Here is a 26,708-nt window from a genome sequence, read left to right on the forward strand (position 1 = left end):
ACCCCCAAGCTGTGTGCACTTACTTGTAGGAGCCGCTTCAGAAGAAGTGCCATTTTCTTCTTACAGAGTTGTTGTCCACATGCCAAATCTGTGGCCCCCAGGGGCCGTGTCTGCTCAGAGGAGGGCACTCTTGTCTAACTTGTCCACACAGAACGAGTTTTCTTCCATTCATTCAGGGCACATACTCTTAGCAGACATCCTGAGAGTGGGTTAGGGTTACTCAGAGAAATCTTGGGAGGGAAGGATTTCGAGACCATTCCGAAGGAAGAAAGGATGATTTTTTAGAGAAAAACTAGCAGGGCCCGGACTTATCTCGAGCAGGAAGAGATACTGCAGACACTCAGTGTCCTGCCTGCATCCCCTTAGACCACCGTCTCTGCATCTGATGCATTTCTGCCCTTGAAGGCTGTCCCAGAACTGTGGAAAGCTGTCTTGTTCACCCAGACTCAGCATTCTGGAAAGGCTGAGGAATTAACACTCCCTGGACCAGCCGTCAGCCAATGACTGATGAGACTGGGTGTAAAATACCCCAAATCCCCTAGTTCTCTAGTGAGGTAATCCTGAGGTATGCTTTGCACCCTTTTCCATAATTTTCCTGTGGGGTTAAGCTCCGCTTGGCCCCTGTGGCAGCTAGCTTAGTAACTAACATACCCCTTTCTGGCAGCCTCCTCTCCCTGTGTCCCTCCCCCAACTGCCCTGCAGGTGGCGCCTGTACCTCCCAAATAAACTACTTGCACTGGAATCTTCCCGTCAGCTTCTAAGGGCATCTCTGCTGAGGTAGTGACTGTTTGCCTTGCTGGAACAGACACTGGTCTGGGGTTGAGAGGAAAGTGGATACGTGAGCGGAGCGGGAGGCCATTTAAGAACTTAAGAGACCAGACTGAGACTTTACACTTGATTTAGGAAACCATTTGTGTGTTGGGTGAAATAGGAGTATTTTTCTTACAATTTATTATTTTCACATTTGATGTGTTAATTCCTAGATTTCTATAAATCTTGCATTTTCCAGTGAGTTCTGGCTATTAAAATCTTGCCTGAAGTCAAAGACTGCAGCCTTCTTATCTATTAGTTGTGTGTAAAAAGAAACTCTAGACAGAAGACTTATTACAGTGTAAGACAGAGATGAAATTCAGAGCAATGAAGCCATTCTCAAGAGCTTGTTAGAGAAAGATGAAGGCTGAGAATAGTCACAAGCCTGTAGGTTATAAGGCTACCCATGAGAGGATTTTTATTTGTAGCCATCCTATTCAATATTTTATAGCCTTTTTAAAAAGCAAATTTTTAAGGTTATCTGAAATCTCCTTAAAAACATTGATACTTCAAAAATTTAATATTATTTCCTACGGTAAGAAACCTTGAACCTCAAAGTATTGCATAATAATTAGTTGTCATGGGAAACCACATGATTGTAACTGGTGTCTGTAACTCCTAAAGGTATATAAATAACCTAAATCCCTTTGTTCTGCAGAGAGTCTCAAAATTCTATATCTGATTCTTCTCACTTAAGCCCCGAAAAAAATTAATGAAGTCAGTGACTCTGGAAGATTCTGTCCTAAGACAATGCATTTGAGAAATTTAAATTAGAAAGCTGGCAAATCTATCACATCCTCTCTGCTTTGCAGGCTTAGAAACCTGGATTAATCTTTCTTAGAGGTGTTTCTCCCTGCCACACAAGTTCAGAAACTTGGTATCATCTTTTAGATGTGGACTCTTATCAACCAATCTCAGGAAATGCCACCTCAAAAAAAGTAACACTAGGGCGCCTGGGTGGCTCAGATGGTTAAGCCTCTGCCTTCAGCTCAGGTCATGATCCCAGGGTCCTGGGATCGAGTCCCACATCAGGTTCCCTGCTCCTTGGGAGCCTGCTTCTCCCTCTGCTTCTCTCTCTCTCTCTGTCTCTCATGAATAAATAAATAAAATCTTAAAAAAAAAAAAAAGTAACACTAGTTTGTTAATTTACTTGGAACTCTCTCTGCAGAGAAGACTAGAGACTCACATTCTCTGCTCAGAGCACTTTTGCCCTGTAGGCAGGCTACCCAAGGAGTCAAATTATCATCAGAAGTTTGTTGGGGGGCACCTGGGTGGCTCATTTGGTTAAGTGTCTACCTTTGCCTCAGGTCATGATCCCAGGGTGCTTGGATCAAGCTCCACACTGGGCTCCCTGCTCGGTGGGGAACCTGCTTCTCCCTCTCCCTCTGCCTGCCATTTCCCCTGCTTGTGCTCTGTCAAGTAAACAAATAAAATCTTAAAAAAGAAGGTTTGTTTGGTGTGGATTCAATCAAAATTAAGGGAATTCGATCATTTGAGTGGTTGGCGTCAGACTAAGTTAGGATGATACTCTCATCTTGCTCTCAGGACCAGAATATTTGGTGGATTTTTTTGGTTCAGAGTCCTCTCTCCCATGGAGAGTGTTTGGATGGACACTACAGGGTTTGTCTTTGTGATTGCCTTTTTTCTGTATTCATGCCTAACCAATAAACCCCCTTCTGATGAACACTTTCTTTAGATATTTTAAATACATTGGCCCAGTCCCAAAAGGCATGGGTTCTTAACTATGGCTTTATGAATACCTGAAAAGTGAATGCATATTTTGTGTCTATGGACATTTTCTCTAGAGAGGATTCAGAGCTTTTATCAGACTCTCAAAGTGATTTGTTTTCAAAACAAAGTTAAGAACCAGAGACAGAAACAAAGTTGAAGTCCTGCCAGCCTGGGTACCCACTTCTTAGAATGATTTTTCTCTATTTCCACTCTGACTCCTTATGTGCTGTTTTAAAGTGTTAACTCTTCTGGGGCACTCTTATTTCTATATTTAAGGGAAAAAGACGGTGCCTCCATATAACCTTGAAAGAGTTGATAGAAAGAAATGGGAGGGTTTCTACAAGGAGTGATCAATGTGAGCCAGAAGTGTCCTGTCCAACAGGATTTTAGATGGGCTTTAAAAAAAAAAAAAAAAAAGAAATCCCAATTTAGTTCTAAGTTCTAAAATTGATTTCTCTCTTTCAGTGGTTAGGCTGTATGTAGGTCAGAATAAGTAGGGATGGTTGCTTTAAATCTGGAAAAGCTGGAAAGCATGAATAGAAGTGGAGTGATTCTAAGTGCGTCAGACCAAAGTGAAATGTGAGTTTGAATAGGCATAAAGTTGCGAATTACAAATGTGGATGTAGGCTATGATATTTAACTTGAGTACCCACAAGTGGTTTTAACAGCTTGCTTGTTTCGTTTATTGAAGCCTGGACGCAGTGCTGGCCTAGAGTCAATGAGGTTAAGGTGTCAAAGGTCCAAAAGCACAGGAACATGGGAATCTTGGAGTGGACCTAAGTGTGGGATCTCCTTGGCCACTCTCATCGGTAACCCTAGCAAGGTCCGGAGGCTGCCCCCTGACCACAGCATGAGCCACGCACAGGTGATGGAAGCACCCTGAAACACAATGCCAAAGACTGGAGTGGGAGATACCGCATCTGAACTGGAGTGGCTGATTTCAGTGGGAACAGGATTCTGGATTGGCAGAGGCCGGCTGGTGGCCCTTCACTTTGGGCTCAGGTTGGGTGAATTACGACAATCAGCTGCAGGGACAGAAAGGCCCTTAGAGTGTTTTGACTTTCAGAGATCTGTGATGGCAGCTTGGATCATGGGGTTCTTAGGAATGAACAGATGGGCTGTCTACTAAGGTGTGGCTTTAGCTATGTATTTGGAAAACAGAAACCTGATTTAAGTTGCTACAGTGGGAATATGTTGCCTTATATCCAATTCTCAAACCGAGTCAGATCACAGGCCTAGAGTACCTCAATTAAGGGGAAACTGGGTCCCTTTAAGGAAGGACCCAGCAATGTGGCTGTATTATAAATTTTCCTCCAAGCCTCCCCGAGAAAGACCTACATCCAATTATGAAAATGACTATGCATTGGAAGGGAAAAAAATCTGTTTGGAGCGAGTAGATACTGTTTTAGTTGATGCTATTCACTGGGGGTACAAAATACCACCCCTGTTAGAATGTGAGTGTGTATATATATACTAGTATAAAATAGACATACTGGATAATTGGCTGAATCCCTCCATTGGTTACCTGAATCCTTCCTTTATTGTCTCTTATTCAATCCATCCCTATGGCCCCATGACAGGGATGGACTGGAGAGGAGATATGTAGATGGGCTTCCTGGAATGGGCATAGAGTATAAAGACAATCATGTTCCACAAAAATGCCCAAGAGGAGGCATACACTACAGTTCAGTCACTCAATAATAGTCATGTAGAAAAGATGAGTGGTCATGTAGATGTCAGTTAGCCTCTTATCCCATCTGCCTGACTGCCCAAGGGGTCAGGTACAAAGTGGCATGGTGGTGAAGGAACAACATAAATTCCCCTCATCAAAGTTAATTTGGCTACCACCACTGGTGGGTGCCAATAGCAGAAGCCAACAATGAGTGCCCAACATAGCACCATTCCCTGGGGAGACCAACCAGCCAACTGATGTTAAATTTATTTCACAGAAACCCTTCCTTCATTGAGGACTGAAAAATGTCCTCATGGGAATAGATCTATTTCCAGATTTTCTTTCCATGCTCCCAATGCTTTCACCAGAATCATCAAAGACCTACAAAGAATATCTTATGAAATACCACCATGAAATCCCCATACGATATAACTTCTGACCAAGAAACTAATTTTACAGTTAAAGCGATGTGGCAATGGGCTCATACCATGCAATTTATTGGTTTTGGATATACGTTATTACCCAGAAACAAATGGCCTTAAAGAACAGTGGAATGAACTTCCTGGAGGCTCAGTTATGGTGGCAGTAGGAAGACAGCACCCTACCAAGTTGGGGAGCTAACTTCCAGGAGCAGGACGTTTTAAACCAGCAACCAATATTTGATGTTGTTTCTTCCAAAGCTGAGACACACATGTACAGGAAGAAAGAGGGTGGACATCGGAATGGTCCCTTTCATGAATATATCTAATAATCCAGTTCTTGTTCTCACAATCTTGGTGTTGGCAGGTTTAGAAGTCTTAATTCCTAAGTGAGATGACACTTCCAGCACGGAAGTGGTCTCACACAATTAGAAGCAGAGACTGCTCAGTTGCCATTTTGGTCTCCTCATTACACTGAGCCAACAGGCAGATGTGGGTTTTCTATTGTCTGGGATACCTATTCCTAATTGTTAAGGGGTAAGTGAGTTATTGGATGTTTCAGGACATAATAGTCTAAGGAGCATCAAGGAGAAATTCTAATTTTGAGTTATCTCTGCTATACCAATTATTTTATTTTTTTAAAGATGTACTTATTTATTTGAGAGAGAGAGAGCATGAGTGGGAGGGGCAGAGGGAGAGGGAGAGAGAATCTGAAGCAGACTCCGCACTGAGTGCAGAGCCTGACACGGGTCTTGATCTCATGACCCGAGATCATGACCTGAGCCTAAACCAAGAGTCGGATGCTTAACTGACTGCACCACCCAGGCGCCCCCCCCCCAATTATTTTATTTTAAATCGACAATCAGGGACATGTGGTCTAATATGAAATGCACAGAGGTGGGAATTCCCTTTTAAACTTTGATCTGGGGAAAGCCTATGAAAAGTCAACCCAGCCTACAGATAAACAGAAAACTCAATCTTTCGCAAGTCACATAGGAAAGATAGAAGTGGAAAAGCACAGTTTATGATCACTAACTGAACTGACAGTCTTCCGACACAAAAGTAGTTCAGAAAAAGAGAGCTGGGAGAACTCAAAGACCACAAAGAGGCCTACCATGACTACTCAGTCCTGGTCTGACAGGGCTCCTTCACCATTCCTGGGCTCTGTGGTGCTCCAGATTCATCCAAGATGTGCCCGATCATGGTGCAAAATCTGACCACAAATTCAAAGACGGTAGTAAGATTGTGTTATTAAATACAAGCTTGATGCAGGAAAAATGGAAAACACCAGAGCGAAGCAGTTCCTTGACTTGCCTTGCTAGATATGTGGCTTCTATCTTCCAAACAGAAAATAAAAGGTAGAGGATTTTCTTTAGATGCACTAATCATGAGGCCAATTGCACAAAGCAAAGGATCATACCCTTGAGAAATTTTCCATGGAACTTCTTTAAGACTCCAAGTGTCCAGGACGCAGGTGTAAATTCAAGCCTGGAGGTCTGGATCCTAGGGTGGAGGCTGAAAGTCATTCATACAGAAAAGATGCAGCAGCAATGCAGCTAACACTGACTCCCCATTCTCACGGTCTTATGCTTCTTTGTAGTCCTTGTTCAACTTGTAGGTAACATGAGTGTTAGACGCAAGAGTTCACCTTCTGATCCCAACTTGGTACTGAATAGTACAGGTAATGTTTTCCAGTCCTGGGCCCACATCCTCCAGACAACTACTCTCCCTTCATATTTCATGGGATAAGACGACCCCCAGAGTGGAGGCATAAACTAGGGTCTGTTGGAGATTGTGGATCCTAAATAGGAAGAATTTTTTATTTTATTCATTTTTTTAAAAGATTTTATTTATTTATTTGACAGAGAGAGAGCGCAAGAGAACACAAGCAGGGGAGCGGCAGAGGGAGAGGAAGAAGCCCGATATGGGGCTCGATCCTAGGACCTTGGGATTATGACATGAGTCAAAGGCAGATGCTAAACCAACTGAGCCAGCCAGGCACCCCAGGAAGAAGTTTTTAATGATAAAGCTAAATAAAAGCCATACAATTTAATCCTCCATAGGGAAGTTACTACTGATTTGTTATACGCATTGCATACATGAGCTCTGTGGCAGGAATGCATGAAATTTCATGCTTAAGCAAGAAGTCCATGCTATGGGCTCTGCATGGACATGGTTGACAACACGGTTGATGACTGGTATGTAGGCTCTACTGAAGAAATGGATGGAAAGTCCCCCCAGCTATTATAAGAACTAGAAGCAAATGAGAACTTTAAAACCAAAAGTAAGGGGCACCTGTCTGGCTCAGTCAGTAGAGCACGTGACTCTTGATCTCAGGGTTGTGAGTACAAGCTCCATGTGGGGTGTAGAGATTACTTAAAAATAAAATCTTTAAAAAATAATAAAATAAAACCAAAAGTAAAAGGGCAAAGGGGAAAATGGAAGAGAAAAAACAAAAAACAAAACCCCAAAAACAGATTAAGCAATGCAGCGATCTCCCCGAAGCAGCCCTAGTGACCTACAGTGGGCACATCGCAACAGAATTTAGCAGCACTGTAGGATTCCATCCAAATTCACATACCTTTCAGTTCAAAGCATTGTAGTCATTATTATTTGACAGGAGCTCTTTAGCTTTTCAATCTAGGGAAATGTTCAGTTATAGAAGCTCTAGCACCAACTTTCAAGTTTCATTACAGTGGAAGAGGAAATCTACATTTTGGGCAATTTACCTTACATCTTGTTCTTGACCAATAGCTAGCTACTCATCCACCTTATTTTAATGGAGAGGCCTCCTTCTTTGACATCAGAATCTTCTTAGGAATTTCTATTAAAGAATATGTTTTTTTATCCATGTGAAGATGAAGTGCTAGTTCCAGATTATGGGGTGTTCTAAAATGTCAACATTAAAAGAAGAAAAAGAAGAATAGTATTAAATATTAACTTTGGACAATTTTTCTAAAATGACAATAATTTCAGAGGCGCCTGGCTGGCTCAGTCAGAAGAGAATGTGACTCTTGATCTCAGGGCTGTGAGTTCAAGCCTCATGTTGGGTATAGAGATTCCTTAAAAATAAAAATCTTTCAAAATAAAAATAAGTAAGTAAATAAATGACAATAATTTCAGCTGCTTCTCTGAAAGCTCAGGTGAGTCTGGGATGGTGTTCCAGGTGGGAGTGGTGAGGCCATCATGAAATAGAAGAGGGGGGCTGCTCTGCTGTCAGAAACCACCAGGGCAGAGAACCACAGGGCCTCCAACCAACTGCTGAAGAGTATGAGGTTCCTAAAAAGACAGGGCTGATATCCTGGAATAGAAAGCAGCTCAGGCAGTTTCTAGTCTAGCCAAGGTCCTAGCCCCTCTGCTGTGCAGAAAGCTCAGAGATCTGCTGAGCACCAGGGAACACGAGTCATTGAAAATACCAGAATGTGTGGCCATGGAAAGGGTTAGGGGGGGTCGGGGGACATGGTTCTAGGCATAATGGTGTGGCTGCGGCAGTAATCCTGGCCAATATCCAGGTGCCTGAACTGAGGTGGTGGCTGTGGTTACTGAGAGAGGTTGGGGGACTGGGGTTCTCTGTAGGGGTTCTAGCAGGAAGAGAGTGAAAGCTGGTGGACTGAGGTGTCAGAAGAAAAGATGCTGGACCCTGAGATTTCCAGTGTGGATAGTCTGCAGATGCTGAGTTGGTTGGAGGACATTTCCTAGAAGCAGTTGGCTAGATTGAAGAGTAGGTGAGTAGTGTTGGAGCTGAGAAGATAAAAAATCTGAAAGGTTTTGCGTGAGTGGGCTGTACAGAGGACCACGTACACAGGATGATACCTTGAGTGACGAAGGTTAGAGGCGGTAAAACCAGAGGACACAAACCTCAGTGATGGCCAATCCATAATGGCTGGAAATAGGAACAGAGAGCATAGAGGAGGGTTTCCCTCTCCAGCCCTGTGAGAGCAGTGCCACCAGGGGCAGCCTCCCCTCTACCCAAACCTTCCCAAGGTATTCTGGCTCTAGGGTTCTGTGCATTTCTACCCATTATTCCTTCTGGCCCAAAGTCTCTGACTTCATGTCCTATTTCACCCAGTCTAAGACACTATCCCTTCAGTACAGTAATTATCTTTCGAGACGTCCTCCCTCAAACATCACCTCCAATGTTAAGCCTTCCTCAAAACTTTCAGGCAAAATTAAATGTCATACAATGCTTCATGTCCCAGGTGTGGGGTCAGATGATGTCGATGGTAATTCAGGCTCAACCACCACCAGTTCTGTGATTTGGGGCAAGTTACCTGAGTAATCTCTTGTCTCAAATGTTGCATTTGTAAAATAAGCTCAGTAGTATTTCTGTAAGAATTTAAGGAGCAACATTCATAATTTACTGCCTGGGGCACACAGACATTGCTTAACAAATACCATCTCCCCCCCACCCCCAGAGAACCTTATATGCATCTTGGCCACACACCCACCATCTCATTGATAATCATTTGTTTATAGTCTGGTGATCTCTTTAATGCCAGAGCCCTTGTCTCCCCATTCCATCTGTCAATGTCTGGCTTGAATCAAGGCTCCAGCACACGCTGTTGAAGTAAGGTTAGTTGAGATGACAGGGTCCAGCCAGAAGTAGATCTGTGCTGCAGAGGGACCAAGTATCCAGCAAGTTTCAACCAAATTATGCTCCAAAAGGGTGTTGGAAACAAGAGAAATGTTTGAGGTCGAAATGGGACCACAGAGCATGATTACCAGGAAACTTTGAGCTTTTACACAAGAAGGATTTTGAATTTGGATCAAGCCTAATGAAAACTGGACAGCCAGGTAAACAATCCAGCAGAGGGAAGCTGCAGCCCGCCATCTTGGGTCCAGTGGTGGGTATTTATCCAGATTCAGGCAGGCTGAGAACCCCAGGAGAGGAAGCCAGATCCCACCAAGAGTCAGAACTCCAGTTAACACTGCTTAGTGGAGAAAGGAATGTATACGTTGCTGTGAAGGATGAACTTCCAGATCCAGAAACATATTCCTGGGTGGATGAAGACAAGCATGGAGAAACTCCCGTGGTGGCCAGGGAGCTTCAAGCCCCAGGTAGGAAAGGCCTTTCTTACAAAGGCCCCTGGGTAGGAGCCTGGGAAGTGGCAATGGGAGGGGCTAAGGGTCCCATTAGACCTGAGAGCCCAGTCACCAACTTTAGGTGACCTTAAATTTAGAGAAGCAAAGGATCTGTCCTTACAGTCTGAACTCTCTGGCATTCCCGAAACTTCAGGCATCCCCAAAAGGCAAGAAGAGTCCTACTGGCCAAGGACAGGGAACCCTGAGTGCCTACCCTCTTGGTTTTTGACCCTAGGGTGAAGGCTGAAAAGCTTGGGAGGGGCCCCTAACTTGAGAAACCCCACCGAGAAACCTTCCCTCTCCTCCTCCCATCTGCAGGAATGAAAGAAAGCCCTGCATTCATCTTGCTAACGTCTAGCCTCCTCAACCTGCTACTCCTCCCTGCTGAGCTACAGAACCCTGCCCTGTCTGGCACCTGGTTCTGCAAGGGGTCTGTAAAGAGGGGTGTGGGAGGGAGGTAAAGGGGTAGGGAGCTGACTGGCTGGCTGGCCAGCATCAGGATTGGGAAGGGTGGTAACACAGGATTATTTCTGTGGCCTGCATTAATGCTCACATCCCCCAAGACCTCTAACGCATCTACTGATTCTGCTTGCAAAAGTGTGCACTTTTGGGGCGCCTGGGTGGCTCAGTCATTAAGCGTCTGCCTTTGGCTCAGATCATGATCTCAGGGCCCTGGGATCGAGCCCCGCATCGGGTTCCCTGCTTAGCGGGAAAGCCTGCTTCTCCCTCTCCCACTCCCCCTGCTTGTGTTCCTGCTCTCACTGTGTGTCTTTCTCTGTCAAATAAATAAAATCTTAAAAACAAAAATGTGCACTTTGTTTTCAAATTTACCCCCTAAGTCCCTAGTCTCTTGACACTTCACTATGATTAAAAAGCAATATTTCTACGTAGTGTCAGCAGTAACAGTCTTAAAAATGCAATTTAATTATGATGAATGTTATCATCTAAAGAAATAAACCATTTATAATCACACCTTGCTTTTCTGGAACCAGTTATTTCTACAGGTTGTATTATTTGCTCAAGAAGTTCTCTCCAGGCATTAGTTCAGAAGGTTCGTGACTTATATTTCTCACAGATATCCTTGAAGCCCTGATTGAGCCAGAAATATAAGAGCTGTCTTATATAAATCCCTCTCCCTACACTATCCCACCAGAAATCTAAGCAGTTACCCAGCCCTGTCAATTAACTTTAATAACAGCTCCCAAATCTAGTGCTTGCTTCTCACTCTGATTATCTCTGAGGAAACTGACGTGCACGTTCTGATGTGCAGACAGCCAGGATGCCTAGGCCCAGAGTCTAGCGCTCTACTCTCCAAGAGTGGGTTTGGCTAAGAGGCACAGCACTCAATTCACTCTTCATTCCCCATTCTCCATGCCTGAAGACTACTCTGCCCACTGTCTACCCACTAGTGAGACATATGACAAAGAAATAAGTAAAACCATACGGTAAAATGGTAGAAGAATAGACAAAAAAGATCATGGGAGAGAACAGAGTCTCTCCCACATAAGCATGGGCACTCTGGATATGGCAGGGGAGGCCACAAGTCAGGGGAAAAGACGACTCAGTGAACGGTGTTGGGATAATTGGCTTTGGGGAAAAAAAACAAAAAAAACCTGAATTTGATTCCTGCATAGCACCATACACAAAAACAATCTCAAAGAAATTAACAACCTAAATGTGAAACATAAACCTCTAAGACTATTACAAAAAATGTGGGAGAATGTATTTTTTTAACCCCACAGCAGGAAGTTCTTTCTTACCAAAAAATAAAACAGGCAAGAGTTTGTTTCTTGCTCATACCTAATTCAGGCCACAACAGGGCGCTGCTCGTCACTCAGGGAAGCAGGATGCTAAGGCCCCATCACAGAACATGCTCTCAGGTTACAGTACCGTTGCAGGAAAAGGGAGCGCGCTAAGTGGGTGGCTGTGACCCTATACCTCTGCCCTTCCACTCCAGTTCACACATCCAGTGAAGCCACACACCACACCTAACTTCAAAAGGAGCCTTACAAGGTGCCTGGAAGGAGAAGAAAATACTAATTGGGGAAATATTTCTTAAGTAATGCCAAACACACACACACACAAGTAAACTGTAGTAATAACAATAAGCAGCAATGCACTGGGTGCTTACTGTGAGTCTGGCACTCATTGTTCTAAGCACTGTCCATGTTTCCTCATTTGGCCCTCATGATAACCCTTGAGGTTAAGTTCTGCTATTTTCCAATTTTATAATTGGAAATTAGTTATGTAAATGGTTAATGAATAAAACAGAGCTAAGAAACAAGGGAAGGGAACATATCAGAGAAGGGGGGTGGTGGTAGTTAACGGTTAGGAGGGGCTATGTTAATTCTTTATGTATTCTTAAAGCAAGGCCTTTGTGACTATATGTGTTGCAAATACTACCCATGCTGTGGCTTACTTTCCCACACTCTTAATGGTATTTTTTAAAATAGAAAAAAGAGGGGCACCTGGGTGGCTCAGTCGGTTAAGCATCTCCCTTTGGCTCAGGTCATGATCCCAGGGTCCTGGGATGGAGCCCCATGTCCTCCCTGCTCAGCAGAGAGTCCGCTTCTCCCTCTCCCTCTGCCCTTCTCCCCTACTTGTGTGCATAGCTCTCTCTCTCTCAAATAAATCTAAAAAAAAAAAAAGAAAAGAAAAAAAATCATTCATTTTAATGTAGTCCAATGTATTCAGCCTTTTATGATTGGTGTTTATTGTGCCCAGTTTAAGAAAATTTTCTCTTCCCCAACATCAAGACTTTTTCAAACGTACCAGTTTGGCACAGTGATTATTATTTTTTTTTTTTAAGATTTATTTTAGAGAGAGAGCACAAGGAGATGGGCAAAGGGAGAAAGAGAGAGAGAGAGAGAGAGAATCTCAAGCAGACTGCACTGACCTTGGAGCCAGACATGGGGCTTGATCTCACCACCCCAAGATCATGACCTGAGCGGAAATCAAGAGTCAGATGCATAATTGACTGAACCACCCAGGTGCCCCGCATAGTGATTATTTTAAATAAAAGTTACTTAAGAAACAGCTGGTGCAAGGACACTCAGACCCTTCTCTGTGCCTCTGAAAGCAGGAACTAATCTCCCATAGGAAAGGTACCTTCTCTGTACAAAATAAAAAGACATCCTTATCACCAGATATAGAAACTTTAAAGCCGGGAAAGCTGTAGAAGCAAACCATGTGACTTTTTTCTAAAATACAACTTCAGCCCAAATTCCGCTTAGAATTCCTTATTAATTCATGCTTCCAAACATCTGTTTTCTTTATCCTGTCAATTCCTCACAAATTTATTGTGTCTTTGTCTATAAAGTATAAAAACTGCCTGCCTCAGTCATTTCTTTAGGGCCTCTGTGTGCATGTAACAAAACTGTTTATTTTTTCCTGTTAATCTGTCTCAGGTAAATTTAATTCTTAGTCCAGCTGGAAGATCCTGAAGGATAGAGAAGAATTTTTCCTTTCCTACATTATCTTCTAGGAGACTTGTTGTCACCGACAGATCACCAACCCACCTGAAATTGATTCTGGAGTATGGTTGAAGAAGTCAAATTTCATTGTTTTCCACATAAATATGCAATTAAGGTCAGGGTTGGAGTAGAAAAGGAGGCTGCTGCTCTGTGTTAACCTTAAAAATAAAGATGTCAGTTATTTTGCAAGCAAAAATGGGTTTATTCAGGTCTAGCGGAGAACTGCAATCAGGGACAAGCAAGCTACGGCAAAACCATTGGAAAGTCTGCAGAACAAAGGAAAGGAACGCTGTGAACCAGACTAACGCCATCTTGGACAAATCTGCCTCGATGACTGCACTGGGACCCGAAGCCTTAAGTACAGCACCAGCCCACGCACGCGCGCACACATATACACATACACACACACACACACACACACACACACACACACACACACACTCTTTCTTTTTATCCAACCACGCCCATAAGGTCCTTGATCTGCTCTGGAGATATAACTATGGCACAGCTACACTCAAACATTTCCTCCTGGGTGGTCTACTAGCACGTACCTCCCAGCCTCTAAGGCTATAAAAGCGGGTCTTACCGGAGATGGGGCTGCACAGATCTACACGTCTTGCTTCTGTCCATAATAGTCCCTTTAATAAACTATTTCCCGTCAAACTGGACCTGTAGGCCTTTTCCTTCGGCATTCCGCCTTCAAAGGTCATTTTGGGACTACCTCCCTTTCAAACAACACATGAACTTTTATAGAGGAAAGGGGATGTTGGGATGGCTATTATAAACAAAAAGCCCATTGGTGTAGACTAGGAGTTTGAAGTATAGAGGTTCTTCATTGGCTGAGTTGTGATTCTCATTGGCTGCACGGTAGTTCGAAAGAAGGAACACTTCCCTGCTCTTGCTAGAATAGTAAAGAAGGATCCACCTGTCGGGTCTGTAACTGACAAGGAGGGCTAGGGCTTCGGAGTTTCCTCTGCTGTATCCCAATTTCATTCTAAACTAGGTTTCTGGGTCGCCTGGGTGGCTCAGTCGTTAAGCGTCTGCCTTCGGCTCAGGTCCTGGGATCGAGCCCCATATCGGGCTCCCTGCTCCGCGGGAAGCCTGCTTCTCCCTCTCTCACGCCCCCTGCTTGTACTTCCTCTCTTGCTATCTCTCTCTGTCAAATAAATAAATAAAAATCTTTAAACTAGGTTTCTTTTTGGGAACGCGGGGAATTTCCTAGAAGTGGTCATACCCTCCCTGGGTCCCAACGGACAAGCAAGGCATTGGTCCCTGTGTTTAAGAGAAAAACAGAGATCATAGCAAGAAATCATTAAATGGGTGGGGTACATTTACTTACAGTGAGAACACAGGATCTAAGACTGAAAGCCTCAGCACCCGTCAGCCATTTGGGGACTTAGCAAGGCTCGGTAAGGTCCTTTCCAATGAAGTTCCAGTGACATCTTCCTTTGATAAACCTTATGTGATCTCAGTCAACAGCTTTGCCATTACCCTGTCTGTGGAGGTCAGTTGGTATGTTGCACTTGGAATAAGATACTTAGATACGCATCATTAGTGCTTTAAAATAATCGACACAACATCGTCTGGCCCACAGATGCTCTGGCCTTGGGGGAGTAACCAGAAACTGTACACACCTCCCACCGATGATGGATCATGTGTGAAGAGTCCTGGTTTTCACCTTGCAGTACATGTCATGCTCATAAGAGCCATGGAAAGGGCATGTGGCCACTCTAGTCCAGTTTCTGCTTAAACCCTGACCAGTTTATCTACTTTTGAATCCCCATTTTGAAGTTTCACCACTTTCCCTGACTCCAGATAACGCGAGCCATAAAGGCACTCATGAATCAATAGGCTTTGCATCTACTCATAGGCAAGGGTAATCCACGCTTAAAGATAAACCTTTAGGGGGCGCCTGGGTGGCTCAGTTGGTTAAGCAACTGCCTTCGGCTCAGGTCATGATCCTGGAGTCCTGGGATCGAGTCCCGCATCGGGCTCCCTGCTCAGCAGGGAGTCTGCTTCTCCCTCTGACTCTCTTCCCTCTCATGCTCTCTCTCATGCTCTCTCTCTCTCAAATAAATAAATAAAATCTTTAAAAAACAAAAAGATAAACCTTTAGGGGGGCACCTGGGGGGGCTCAGTGGATTAAACATCCGACTCAGGTCATGATCTCAGGATGGTGAGATCAAGCCCCGTGTTGGGCTCTGCACTGGGTTTGGAGCCTGCTTAAGATTCTCCCTCTCCCTGTCCCTGTGTCCCTCCCCTCCTCCAAAAAAAACCCCAAAAAACAAAAACACCCTTTAGAAAACCTTTAGAACTCTTTCACCAACAGACATAGTATCAATTCTTGTGCTTGGGCTTGCTTTAAAAGTGCATACATTTGTGACCGGCTCGGCGTTTGGAGAAGCTGTCGCCATGTTGTCGGTGGCCTCCCGTTCGGGCCCGTTCGCGCCCGTCCTATCGGCCACGTCCCGCGGGGTGGTAGGCGCACTGCGGCCCCTGGTGCAGGCCTCGGTGCCCGCCACCCCGGATCCCCCCAGTACTGGACGTGAAGCGGCCCTTCTTGTGCCGGGAGTCGCTGAGTGGCCAGGCCGCGAGCCGGCCTTTGGCCGCCTCCGTGGGCCTCAATGTCCCAGCTTCCATTCGTTATTCCCACACAGACATCAGAGTGCCTGACTTCTCTGACTATCGACACACCGAGGTGTTAGATGGTACGAAGTCTTCAAAAGAGAGCAGTGAGGCTAGAAAAGGTTTCTCCTATTTGATAACTGCAACAACTAGTATAGGTGTTGCATATGCTACCAAGAATGTCGTCTCCCAGTTTGTTTCCAGCATGAGTGCTTCTGCTGATGTGCTGGCCATGTCGAAAATCGAAATCAAGCTATCCGATATTCCAGAAGGCAAGAACATGGCTTTCAAGTAGAGAGGAAAACCACTGTTTGTGCACCGTAGAACCAAGAAGGAAATTGAGCAGGAGGCTGCAGTTGAAGTGTCCCAGTTGAGGGACCCTCAGCATGATTTAGATCGAGTAAAGAAAACTGAATGGGTTATCCTGATAGGTGTTTGCACTCATCTTGGTTGTGTACCCATTGCAAATGCAGGAGATTTTGGTGGTTATTACTGCCCTTGCCATGGGTCACACTATGATGCTTCTGGCAGGATCAGGAAGGGGTCTGCACCTCTCAACCTTGAAGTTCCCTCATACGAGTTCACCGGTGACGATATGGTGATTGTTGGTTAGAGACCTGGACTCAAGTTCTAGGCTCCTTTTGGTCTTCTTGTTACCTCAGAAGACTTATAAGCAAGTCTTCGATACTTAAGTTGATTTGAAATATTTAAGAATTGCTAATAATGTATTTGCAAACATTAATGTGAAGTAAATTGAATTTAATGTTGAATGCTTTCAAGCATTCACCTAATAAAGCCACTGTTAAACATTTTTAACCTCAAAAAAATAAATAAAAGTGCATAAATTTACTAAAATCTATTCACGTGGTCAACACTTCACTTGAATAAAAGCAACTGGAATAAAATGTATTATCATCCTCCCAAGGGGGGTTGAGTCGCTCTCCTCATCTTGACAGTTTTTCCCACACTGCAGTCTTAAAACACATGTAGTTCTTACAATACTGTTGACAGATTCTGAAAACTGGTGCCTTCCAAACATGCTAAGTGTTCCTGGAATTCCCTTTGTGTTTGTGAGCGCCATACCTCGGGTGACGCATACAAAGCGAAAGAGAAAACACTTGGTGCTGCCAATCAACGGTTCAGGGAGCATTGAAGACAGTCTGGACAAAAAGACGCCGTGGCCTGTCCCCAAAGGCGATGACTATGCACCCTTAGAGCAAGGCAACATCTGAAAGAGAAGCTGAGGATGTCAGTTGATTACAAATGAGAACGATGTGCCTGAGAACAGGAATGGCTACAGTCCATTGTTATCCATCAGAAGGACAGTATTTTATGATTGCCATAGAAGGTAACAAAAACACCGTAAGAAATATTGGTTCCTGTATTAGTGAGGGACTGTTGGTTTTTTCCCACAATTGTCTTCAGTCATGAAGTACTCAAAAGCATTGTGAGAACTGATACAAATGCAAACAGACTTTTGAGAAGTGAGAGTAGTGCAGGGAGCTACAAGTTTTGCTACCTGAGCAGAAAATAGAGAAGAAATTTCTCTACCTCATGTTGAGAGCAGACTGCACAACCCAAGGCCATTCTTTTCTCTGAGCAATCAGTCACTATTCATGAGGGTTTTTATAACCATTAACTTTAATATGCCTTGATATGTATGCATGTGTATTACGTGCAACACCTTTTCTGTACCACCTCACATTCTCTCAGCCTCGCTTGCAGTTTCCAGTCTCATCTGCAGTGACCGGTGCCTTGCTGGCTCCTGTTGCCACACCTCTCCTCAGGGGCGCACTGCCTCTCCCTTCCTGCCTTTTGGTTCTCTGACGCAGAGGCACAGAATGCCTGGGAGAACCCACTTTGCATTCATACCCATGCAACTCAGAACCGTGGGCTAGTCAAAATGCCATGGGGCAACCCTCCACCAACGGAGAACCTGAACCAGAGGATAAAAATGTCTCGCTTTTGTCCCCCCACTTAGACGATTCCGAGACTCATTTCATAAAGCTCCTCAGAAGGCCCCAGCGGGATGAAGGCCCGGTTGCCCACAGTAGTGGTCTACTCCATTATGTACCCTTATGCTGGGTTTGTTCCTTTCCTTTCTACCCTCTAGGTCCTGCCCTTCTGTTTTCTAGGATCACTTCCTAAACAAGCCACCTGAATGTGTAGGCAAGGCAAAAAAATTCCTTTTCCTCTACCTTCTTATGGTCAGTTCATGAGGCATGTGAATTAAACCAAAAGAAGACAGATTTATGAGAGAAAAAAACGGAGCATATTTATGCATGTAACACACACACAACACATATACACAATGTGTTACTCAACAATGAGTAACTCAAACAGGTGGTTAGAATTTGGGGCTTATGTACCCAACTTAGCAAATGAAGAGGAAAAAGAGCAAGGACACTTACGGGAAAAGAAATGACTTTTTGGAAAGATAAATGAGACTTTGGAGAATAGATGAGAGACATGATAGTCCCATGGCAATGTCTGTTTGGGTATGGTGCCAATTTCTAGTCTCCAAGATTATACAGAGTCGTTCCCAAGACGGGATTTATGACAATTGAGTTCTGGGAGGCTCTGCTTTTAGGCAGATAAGGGATTCCTGGAACTCAAATGTTTTCAGCTCAAAATAATTCCTATGCCGAAGTGGTATGTTTTGGGGTGGCATACCCTGATCCCCTTCAAATGTAAGCCCGTGTCTCAGGTTAAATACAGAAGCACATATAATCATGTTAAACGATATGCATAAATGACAATATCTATTTTTTTAATCATAATGAATATCAATCATATTACAAAGCAATGTTTACAATACATTGATTAATTTGCCCTCTGAATTTGAATATTTCAAAGACCAAATGTATTTATACACAGAAAATAATCCATAGGTTAGAAATCCACCTGGGGGTTATATAACCATATACTTTATTTTCTCTGTCTCTGGATTTTAATTTCTTTACAAATCTCCAGATGAACAATGGTAATGTATTAATCTACTTAATATTTTATCACCTGTGATTCAAAATCATTTACAGGTTTTAGAAAATAAGCTAAGTTAACATTAATCAATCATGCTGATTATAAGGATTTGTAAGGGAAATATGGTAACAAAACATACACTTTTAAGTGAAAACGAGATTCACATAATTTGGGTAATTCACAAAATTATAGTAATTCACAAAACTACAGATTCACATTAAACTGGGTAAATATTATATAAGTTCCAGTAGTACAGGAAACAATTTATAAAATACCGGTTCTTTATTTTTTTTAAGTTAATAAAACTTTAAGTAATCTCTACACCAAACGTGGGGCTCGAACTCACACCTCCAAGAGTTGCATATTCTTCCACCTGAGCCAGCCAGCTGTCCCTAAAATACTGGTTCTTTAAGAGAATTAAATTTCATTGAATACTTGTGTTTACATTTACATACTCTTAAATGTTAGTGTAAGTAATAATAATTGGGAAATTTGTACTTTCCACTTAATTTAACTTTTGGGGGGAAATTAAAAAAATTAAATTCCAAGTCTTGCAGGAACTAAAATACTACATTTGCATTTTCATTTCCTACTGTGGTAAAATCAAGAAGACCTATATCATCTTTTAGCTACAATTCACAACATAATTTATTTTATCAAAGGGTTTACCTTGACTGAGAATATTAAAGGCACATACATTAGCATTTAATTTCCTTGCATTTATTTATTTTTCCATTTTATATCTGTTTATTTGAAAGCTTTGCCTGTAAAACTCCTCCTTGATAAAGGCACATTGTTGCAATATACCTCGGGGACGAGTAAGACAGAACCCCATCTGATAAAGAATGTACACAGGCAAGATTAGATGGCTGTTGCTTTCTTCTTTTCTCTTTCCTCCCTCAATTCCAAATCACAAACCGCAGCTGATTCCAAAGCCTCACCTGCTCCACCCAGCCCTGCTCCGGCCCTGAGGGCTTCTGCTACACTTGTTCATGATTAATTCTGAAACTGAGAAGGATTTTACGAAATGCACATTCATATCCCGAACATGTTCTTCCTCCTTAACACAGGGATTCTCAGGGACCCACACAGATCAAGAGTCCGTGATTCAGGATTCTGGTAAGATTCTTGGTCAAAGAAAACCAACATTCAGAAGACACTCCTCAAGGGTGAGAGTAAGAGTTGCTGGAACTGAATCAGTAGTTGGTCCACACCCCTGAGCTGGGCAGCAAATGTCCTTCTGTTCTTGGAAGACATACCCCTGGCTTATGCTGTAGGGAAAGCTGGGCTAATTCAAACACCAGATACCGACTCGGCAGAAAGCAACATTTTTCTCTTAGAATTCAAACTGAATTGTTTCAGATATTTCCTTAGAAAGTCATACAATGAGAAACATTCAGGAGATACACTGGCTAATGTGTCTGTGTGCAGAAGGTAGAAGACTTCTCACCCACAGAGCCCCTGTGTGTACAGGTTAGAAAATGCTCAGGTGTTTATTTGAATCAGGGGAGGGAGGGCTCCAGCCCTCATCCAGACACTTATGAGCTTCTCCAGGATGTACAGGCAACTGGGATTGCTCACTAGCATTGAACAGTCTACCATTATCAGCTCAAATTGTGGCCACATGCAGCCACCAGGGGATTAACCCTGGCATTTCCCAGCACCCAAAGCATCACAAGCATCACAAGTCTGTCAGGGTGGATCTGGAACTCTCAGACAGGCCAGTAGCTTGTTTCCCTTGACTTGGGAAAGAGGTGGGTCATCAACATAAAGTAAGTGGCAAAATACCCTTGAAGGGTCCAAAACTAAGACGCTGATGAGCAATGTTAGTAATTTGTGTACCCATTGTCATTTGCTGGTAAGATTCTCCAGATAATTAAACAAGGGACAGATTACTTTAGAAAATGGGAACTCTGGAGAGAAAAATGAGGGAGCTTGGTGGTTTCCCAACAGGAGACTCCAAATGAACACTATGCTGAATTTCTTTGTCTTCTGGAAAATATAAGCTGGGTGGTAGTGACTTGTGCAAGAAGAGCAAAAGGAAGTCCCATAATTCACAGACCTTGGGAGGAAGCACCTGGGCCTTGGTTGCACGCAGACCACTTGGCAGAGGGGATCAAGGGCTTCCTTATATTTATTTTATAGAGTAACGGAATTCTCTGAACCTTGATTAGAAGTCTTAGTACTGAAGAGTCTCTTAAAATCTTTGTGAGTGCTAATTTTTGGCCTGGTGTGAATTTGCATATCATTGGGCCTGATCTGCATATTTATTTTATAACTCAGCAGGGACCATGAAGCTATTAAACCAAAGTTAGATTTTCCCCGTTTCCTATCCAAAAACATTTTGAAGGGCTTAGATTTGAAAACAACAATAGTGCTTAAATTTGTATTTGTTTATTTTGTAGGTTATTTACACATATTTTGTTTTATTCTTCTAAGAATGTAAAATTTACCTTTTCCCAAAGGTTTTAATACTCAATTGAGTAGTTTCATTTTTTTCCACTGGAAGTCATTTTTTTCAAACTTTTTTTTTTAAGATTTTTATTTTTATTTATTTATTTATTTATTTTTAAATGTTTTTTTAAAGATTTTATTTACTTGACAGAGAGAGACAGCGAGAGCAGGAACACAAGCAGGGGGAGTGGGAGAGGGAGAAGCAGGCTTCCCGCGGAGCAGGGAGCCCGATGCGGGGCTCGATCCCAGGACCCTGGGATCAGGACCTGAGCCGAAGGCAGACGCTTAACGACTGAGCCACCCAGGTGCCCCAAGATTTTTATTTATTCATGAGAGACAGAGAGAGAAAGAGGCATGAGAGACAGAGAGAGAGAGAGGCAGAGGGAGAAACAGGCTCCCCGCTGAGCAGAGAGCCCAATGTGGGACTCGATCCCAGGAACCTGGGATCATGACCTGAGCCAAAGGCAGGTGCTTAACCATCTGAACCACTCAGGCGCCCCGGAAGTCATTTTTTTCTAAGTGAAAAAAACCATTAAAAGATTCATCCTTTTGAAGACTAATTTCTTTAATCTATTTAAATGTATTAACATAAATTACAGAGTGCAATTTACAGCTCAAGTCTTCTTGTAAACATGGTGTTCTGTGATTTGGAAGGTTTTCTTTTATTTTTCTCTCAGCCTGGAGGGCTTTTCACAAAAAGCCAGCACACTTAAAGTATTGGAGGTATGGCTTGATTTCTTAATTTTTCACCCTGGGAGACACTGAATCCCTTTATCTGAGATTTATATAAGTGCTCACTGATCTCTTGAAACCGACACAAATAAGAAATTCACTGAGGTTGAGAGACATTACGGAAGTATTTTCTGCAAAGTATTTTCTACAGAGCAGGCCTAATTAATTCAAAAGACTCTTTAATATCAAACTCATTTCATGTCACCCATAGTGTGTCCAGACCAATCCTTCAGAAGCCAGCAAACTGAAATATCTATTGGGGTTCCATTCCCTTGGATTCCCTACTCCTGATCCTTTACTTCATACCAATTCAAATGCAATTCAGCTGGGCTTTAACATGGGGTAGAAAATCTCAAACAACTGAAGAAATGTTCAAATCATTAGGCAATCTAGGGGCACCTGGGTGGCTCACCCTGTTGAGCATCAGACTCTTGGTTTCCACTGGGGTGGTGATCTGGGGTCCTGATCTCCCGATGGTGGGACTGAGGCCCTGCCTGGGGCTCCACTCTCAGTGGGGTGTCTACCAGGGATTCTCTCTCTCTCCTTTTTCTCTGCCCCTCCCCCATCAAATAAATAAATAAATAAATAAATAAATAAATAAATAAATAAATAAATAAATAATCTTTTAAAAATTATTAGCTAGCATCTTTTTCCCTAATAAGAAACCATGCATACATTCATTAAAACAGCGGCCCTGAGCCTCCCTGAACCATCAAACACACATTTATCCTCTAGGGGGCGGTAGTTCCCTGTTTCTGGGGGAAAACAACCCTCTCTGGGCCAGAGTTTTGCAGCTCTGAGCCTCCAGGGAAAATTCACTTAGCTAGACCATAATTTGAACAGAAAGAAAACACTCCAGCTTTGAATCAGATAAAATTCTAACCCAGAAACTACAAGCATTCATTCCAGGAGACAGAAGCACAAGAGCTCTTCCATCTGCTCTGACTGCAGGCAGGCTCATAAATAAGACTCTACCAGTATTGTCTGGATTCATACCCATGAACATCTGGCAAAAAGCACAAGACAATAATCCACAACAGGAAACAGAAAGTGCAATTTTTCACTTCCCAATGCTCTACAGATGTTCTTAGCCAGTCGCAACTTGATGTCCTTCTTAGAAACAGATCTCAGAGACAGACAGGTACCCCAACGAGACCCAAATGGATCATCATTGCCTGGGTTCCCTCCGCAAACAGAGTCTGAGGCAGGGACTTACCTGGAAGGGCTACAGCCATGGTGCAGGCGTGAGGAATCGGTAGGGTGATCAGTCATCCCTGTTTGCTGGGGACTGAGGGGGTTCTCAAGGTATGAGACTTTCAGTGATAAAATCTGGGAAATCCCAAGCAAACTGGAACAAGTTGGTCATTAGAGGAACTGGGGAGCTAGCCCCAGGGAAGAAGGGAAATCCAGTGCAAGGCTGAGCTGATGCATTGGTTTGATCTCATAGGACCGAACGGGGTGCATCTCAGAATTACGGAGCATTTATCCGTGGGTTCTCATCCCCTAGTAGACAAGCATTGCCCATTGGGGTGTTCATTTGTCCCACATCCAGGGCTTACATGCATGAATGAGTGCCTGTGAGTTCGCACAGGCATTTCTCACTGTGTCTTCCGAGAAGCCGTGGGCAGACAGTGAGAGAAACACGATGCGGCCGAGGCCCACTGCTGTGGGGTCACGCCTACACAGATCCGGTTGCAGCAGCAATGGCTGGAGTCAAAACTGGACTGACGGGGTGTGAGGTGGGGCAAGAAGTGTCCACTACATGAAGGTTAACTTGCTTTCCCCTTGGTTGGCTCATATTTGAGTTCCACTTGGGGTCACCAACCTCTGCTTTTAGCTTCACATCAGTTTATCAATTTAAATGAGATTTAGAAAAAAGCCTCTCAAATTCTTTGTTTAAATAATTCTGGGGGCGTCTGGGTGGCTCAGTCGGTTGGGCAACTGACTCCTGGTTTCGGCTCAGGTCATGGTCTTGGGGTCGTGGGATCCTGCCCTGTGTTGGGCTCTGTGCTCTGCGCAGCCTCCGTTCATCTCTCTCCCTTCCCCATTCCCCTCACTCCTGCGTGTGCACGCATGTCTGAGCATGCGCACTCTCAAATAAAATCTTTAAAATAAATAAATAAGTATTTCTACAGAGTGGTTTTATTTTCCCTCATGTATATTGAGGAAGGTGCCATTCCAATGATCCCATCTTGGCAAAAAATAATAATAATAATAATAATTCACAGGTATTTGTACCTTCCAAAAAAGCTGAGGGAATTGGTGTCATCACTGGTGGAAAACATTATCAAGACAACTGTATTAAGAAGCTGGGGCTGGTGTATTGAATTAAGAATCTGCGGACTATGGCACAAGGCACCCACATGATCAGCAGCAGGTAGCTCCCTCAGTATCCAAGCTCCCACTTTGGGGAAGTGAAACCCATTGTCATCTTGCTCCAAGGTGCTGTTTCAATACACCCCACAAAGGACAGTCCTCTGTCCCAGGTCAGGAGCCAGTGGGAGATAGAGAGCAGAGAGTAGCAAGCACCTATTGCCTGTAAGTTGGCTGAGGCAGAGGTCACTTTTTGTAGGCTTAACTCTACATGATTAGTTTAGAAGGTGCTCTGGGAAAAGTAAAGCGGGAACTTATGGTGGGAATTCTAAACTTCTTATCTAAATGTGCAGACTCTGGGTGTGAATAGGGTTATCATACTGTAAAATGCCTAGACAGCAACTCAGAAAAACAAAAGTCACTTTTCTCATCAACAAACAATCAAAATTACAGACTTCAGAGGTTAAGGCATACTGTCACAAGACATAACAACAATCTCTGAAGCCCAGATGTCTTGCAAAAGTTTTTGGAAATCGTATTTGCAAGCATGACTTTATATATATATATATATTTTTTTTAAATTTTCATAGTTCTTTTAAGCTCTTTATTACAGAAAATTCTTAGAATCTCCTTGTACTATCAACAACCATCAGATTTTAGCTGTTCTTTTTCCACGTCCCTCTGTTAAGAACACATGAAGCAGCTAGCCACAGAAAAACTAGTTATGCGATCCTAAACAAATAAAAGCACGGGTAACATAAAGTCTAGAGATAGGCAGTCCAAGCTGTAAAATTAAATGATGTCTTCAAAAAATTGAGCTCCTTCTATTGCTTTGGTCTTCCATCTTTAGAATATGGTGGCAAGATGACTGCTAAGCCTCCAGAAATCACATCCTTGTTGCAGAAAAAAGAATGAGGAAGGGTGAAAAGGACCCAAAGATATGCCAACTGCCTCAGGGTTCCTTTAGAAACCTTTCCCAGAAGCTCCCAGAAGTTACTTATATAAGTAATTTTTACTCACATGCCTTTGGCTGGGACAGGTCACATGGTCTCTACTTGCTACAAGGGAGTGTGGGAGGTAAGCAATTTGAGCTGGGGACATAGCCACCCTGAATTAGATCAGGGTCCTGTTAATCCAGAAGAAGAGGCCTTGGCCATTTTGCCAATGATTTCCTCTCTGCCTCCAATGCCTTCCCTCCCTTGACCACCCAGGTTATTCCTTTTTTTTTTTAAACAAATATTTATTTAATATTCTTTTCCTGGGGCACCTGGGTGGCTCAGTCGTTAAGCGTCTGCCTTAGGCTCAGGTCATGGTCCCAGGGTCCTCGGATCAAGTCCCGCATCGGGCTCCCTGCTCGGCGGGAAGCCTGCTTCTCCCTCTCCCACTCCCCCTGCTTGTGTTCCCTCTCTCGCTCTCTCTCTGTCAAATAAATAAATAAAATCTTTAAAAAAAATCTCTTTTCCTGCTAGTCCCATGGCCAGGTCCTGGGGCTCTGAAGAGAATTAAAATGTTGTGTTTGATCTTGAAAAGGTGCTAGTTTAATCTGTAGCAGGAAGCCAATACACAATATCTAAACTTAGTAAATGCAGAGCCACACAAACACATTATTTAAAGATATAGAAGCTACACCTCAAAGATATAAAACCAGAAATGTTTCAAAGGGGTTGCCTCTAGAGAGAGCAGACTGGGACAGAAAGGTGCAGAGCTGGAGACTGTTGATACCTTTATAAGCTCTTCTGTTTTGCTTGCCTTTTTTTTTTTTTTTTAATCACATGCCTACATAAATTTGATAAAACACATAAATAATTCTGAAAAATAATACTGCAGTAAGCATCCTTGTGCATAAAGAACGGTTGCCATTTTTGGTCATTTTTGCAGGGTATATTCTTAGAATTTCTGTGTTAAAGATCACAGATACAAATTTGTTTCCAGAAAGTATGCAGGGGTGCTGAAGAGTTTAAACAGAGTGATATATGTAAACTACCAAGCACATAGCAGGCCCTCAATACACATTAGTTAGGAACAAGTAAATCACCCAGTGTTTTGTCTGGACTCCAACTCCTTCCCAACAGCTGCCACAGAGAAGAAGTGCGGCTCTCTTGATAATATTCCTCTGGGTCTTTTGCTAATACAAATACTACTGCAGTGAGCGGTCTTGTGCCAACGTCAGTTCAGGTTTTTGCCAGCGTATATTTGGGATAGTTTCCTAGAAATGGGTAAACGCATATGTCATTTTGCTAGATGTTGCCATGTTCCCCGCATAGGGGTCATACCATTTTGCACCCTCCCCAGTATGTGTGAGTGCGCCTTTCTCTCAAAGCCTCCCAAGAGAAATTGTTGTCCAACTGTGTGATTTATATTCATCTGCTGGGTGAGAAATGATCTCTCAGTGTAGTTTGAATTTGCATATCTAAC

The 26,708-nt window shown here is 43.2% G+C and overlaps 1 long non-coding RNA gene and 1 pseudogene across 1 annotated transcript; one reads left to right on the top strand and one right to left on the bottom strand.

The window, feature by feature from the left end:
• Positions 1-7,385: 7,385 nt before the first annotated feature.
• Positions 7,386-13,870, bottom strand: LOC141370444 (uncharacterized). The gene is made up of 3 exons (XR_012374471.1): positions 13,774-13,870; positions 13,233-13,345; positions 7,386-7,521 (listed from the first exon to the last, which is right to left on the bottom strand). It is a non-coding gene; the product is annotated as an uncharacterized lncRNA (long non-coding RNA).
• Positions 13,871-15,576: 1,706 nt separating this feature from the next.
• On the top strand, positions 15,577-16,614 carry LOC112840887 (cytochrome b-c1 complex subunit Rieske, mitochondrial pseudogene; annotated as a pseudogene).
• The last annotated feature ends 10,094 nt before the right edge of the window (positions 16,615-26,708 follow it).

The sequence above is a fragment of the Callorhinus ursinus genome, unplaced genomic scaffold (genome assembly GCF_003265705.2).
Source record: "Callorhinus ursinus isolate GAN/ISIS: 27379988/994484 unplaced genomic scaffold, GSC_fseal_2.0 scaffold35, whole genome shotgun sequence".
NCBI lineage: Eukaryota > Metazoa > Chordata > Mammalia > Carnivora > Otariidae > Callorhinus > Callorhinus ursinus.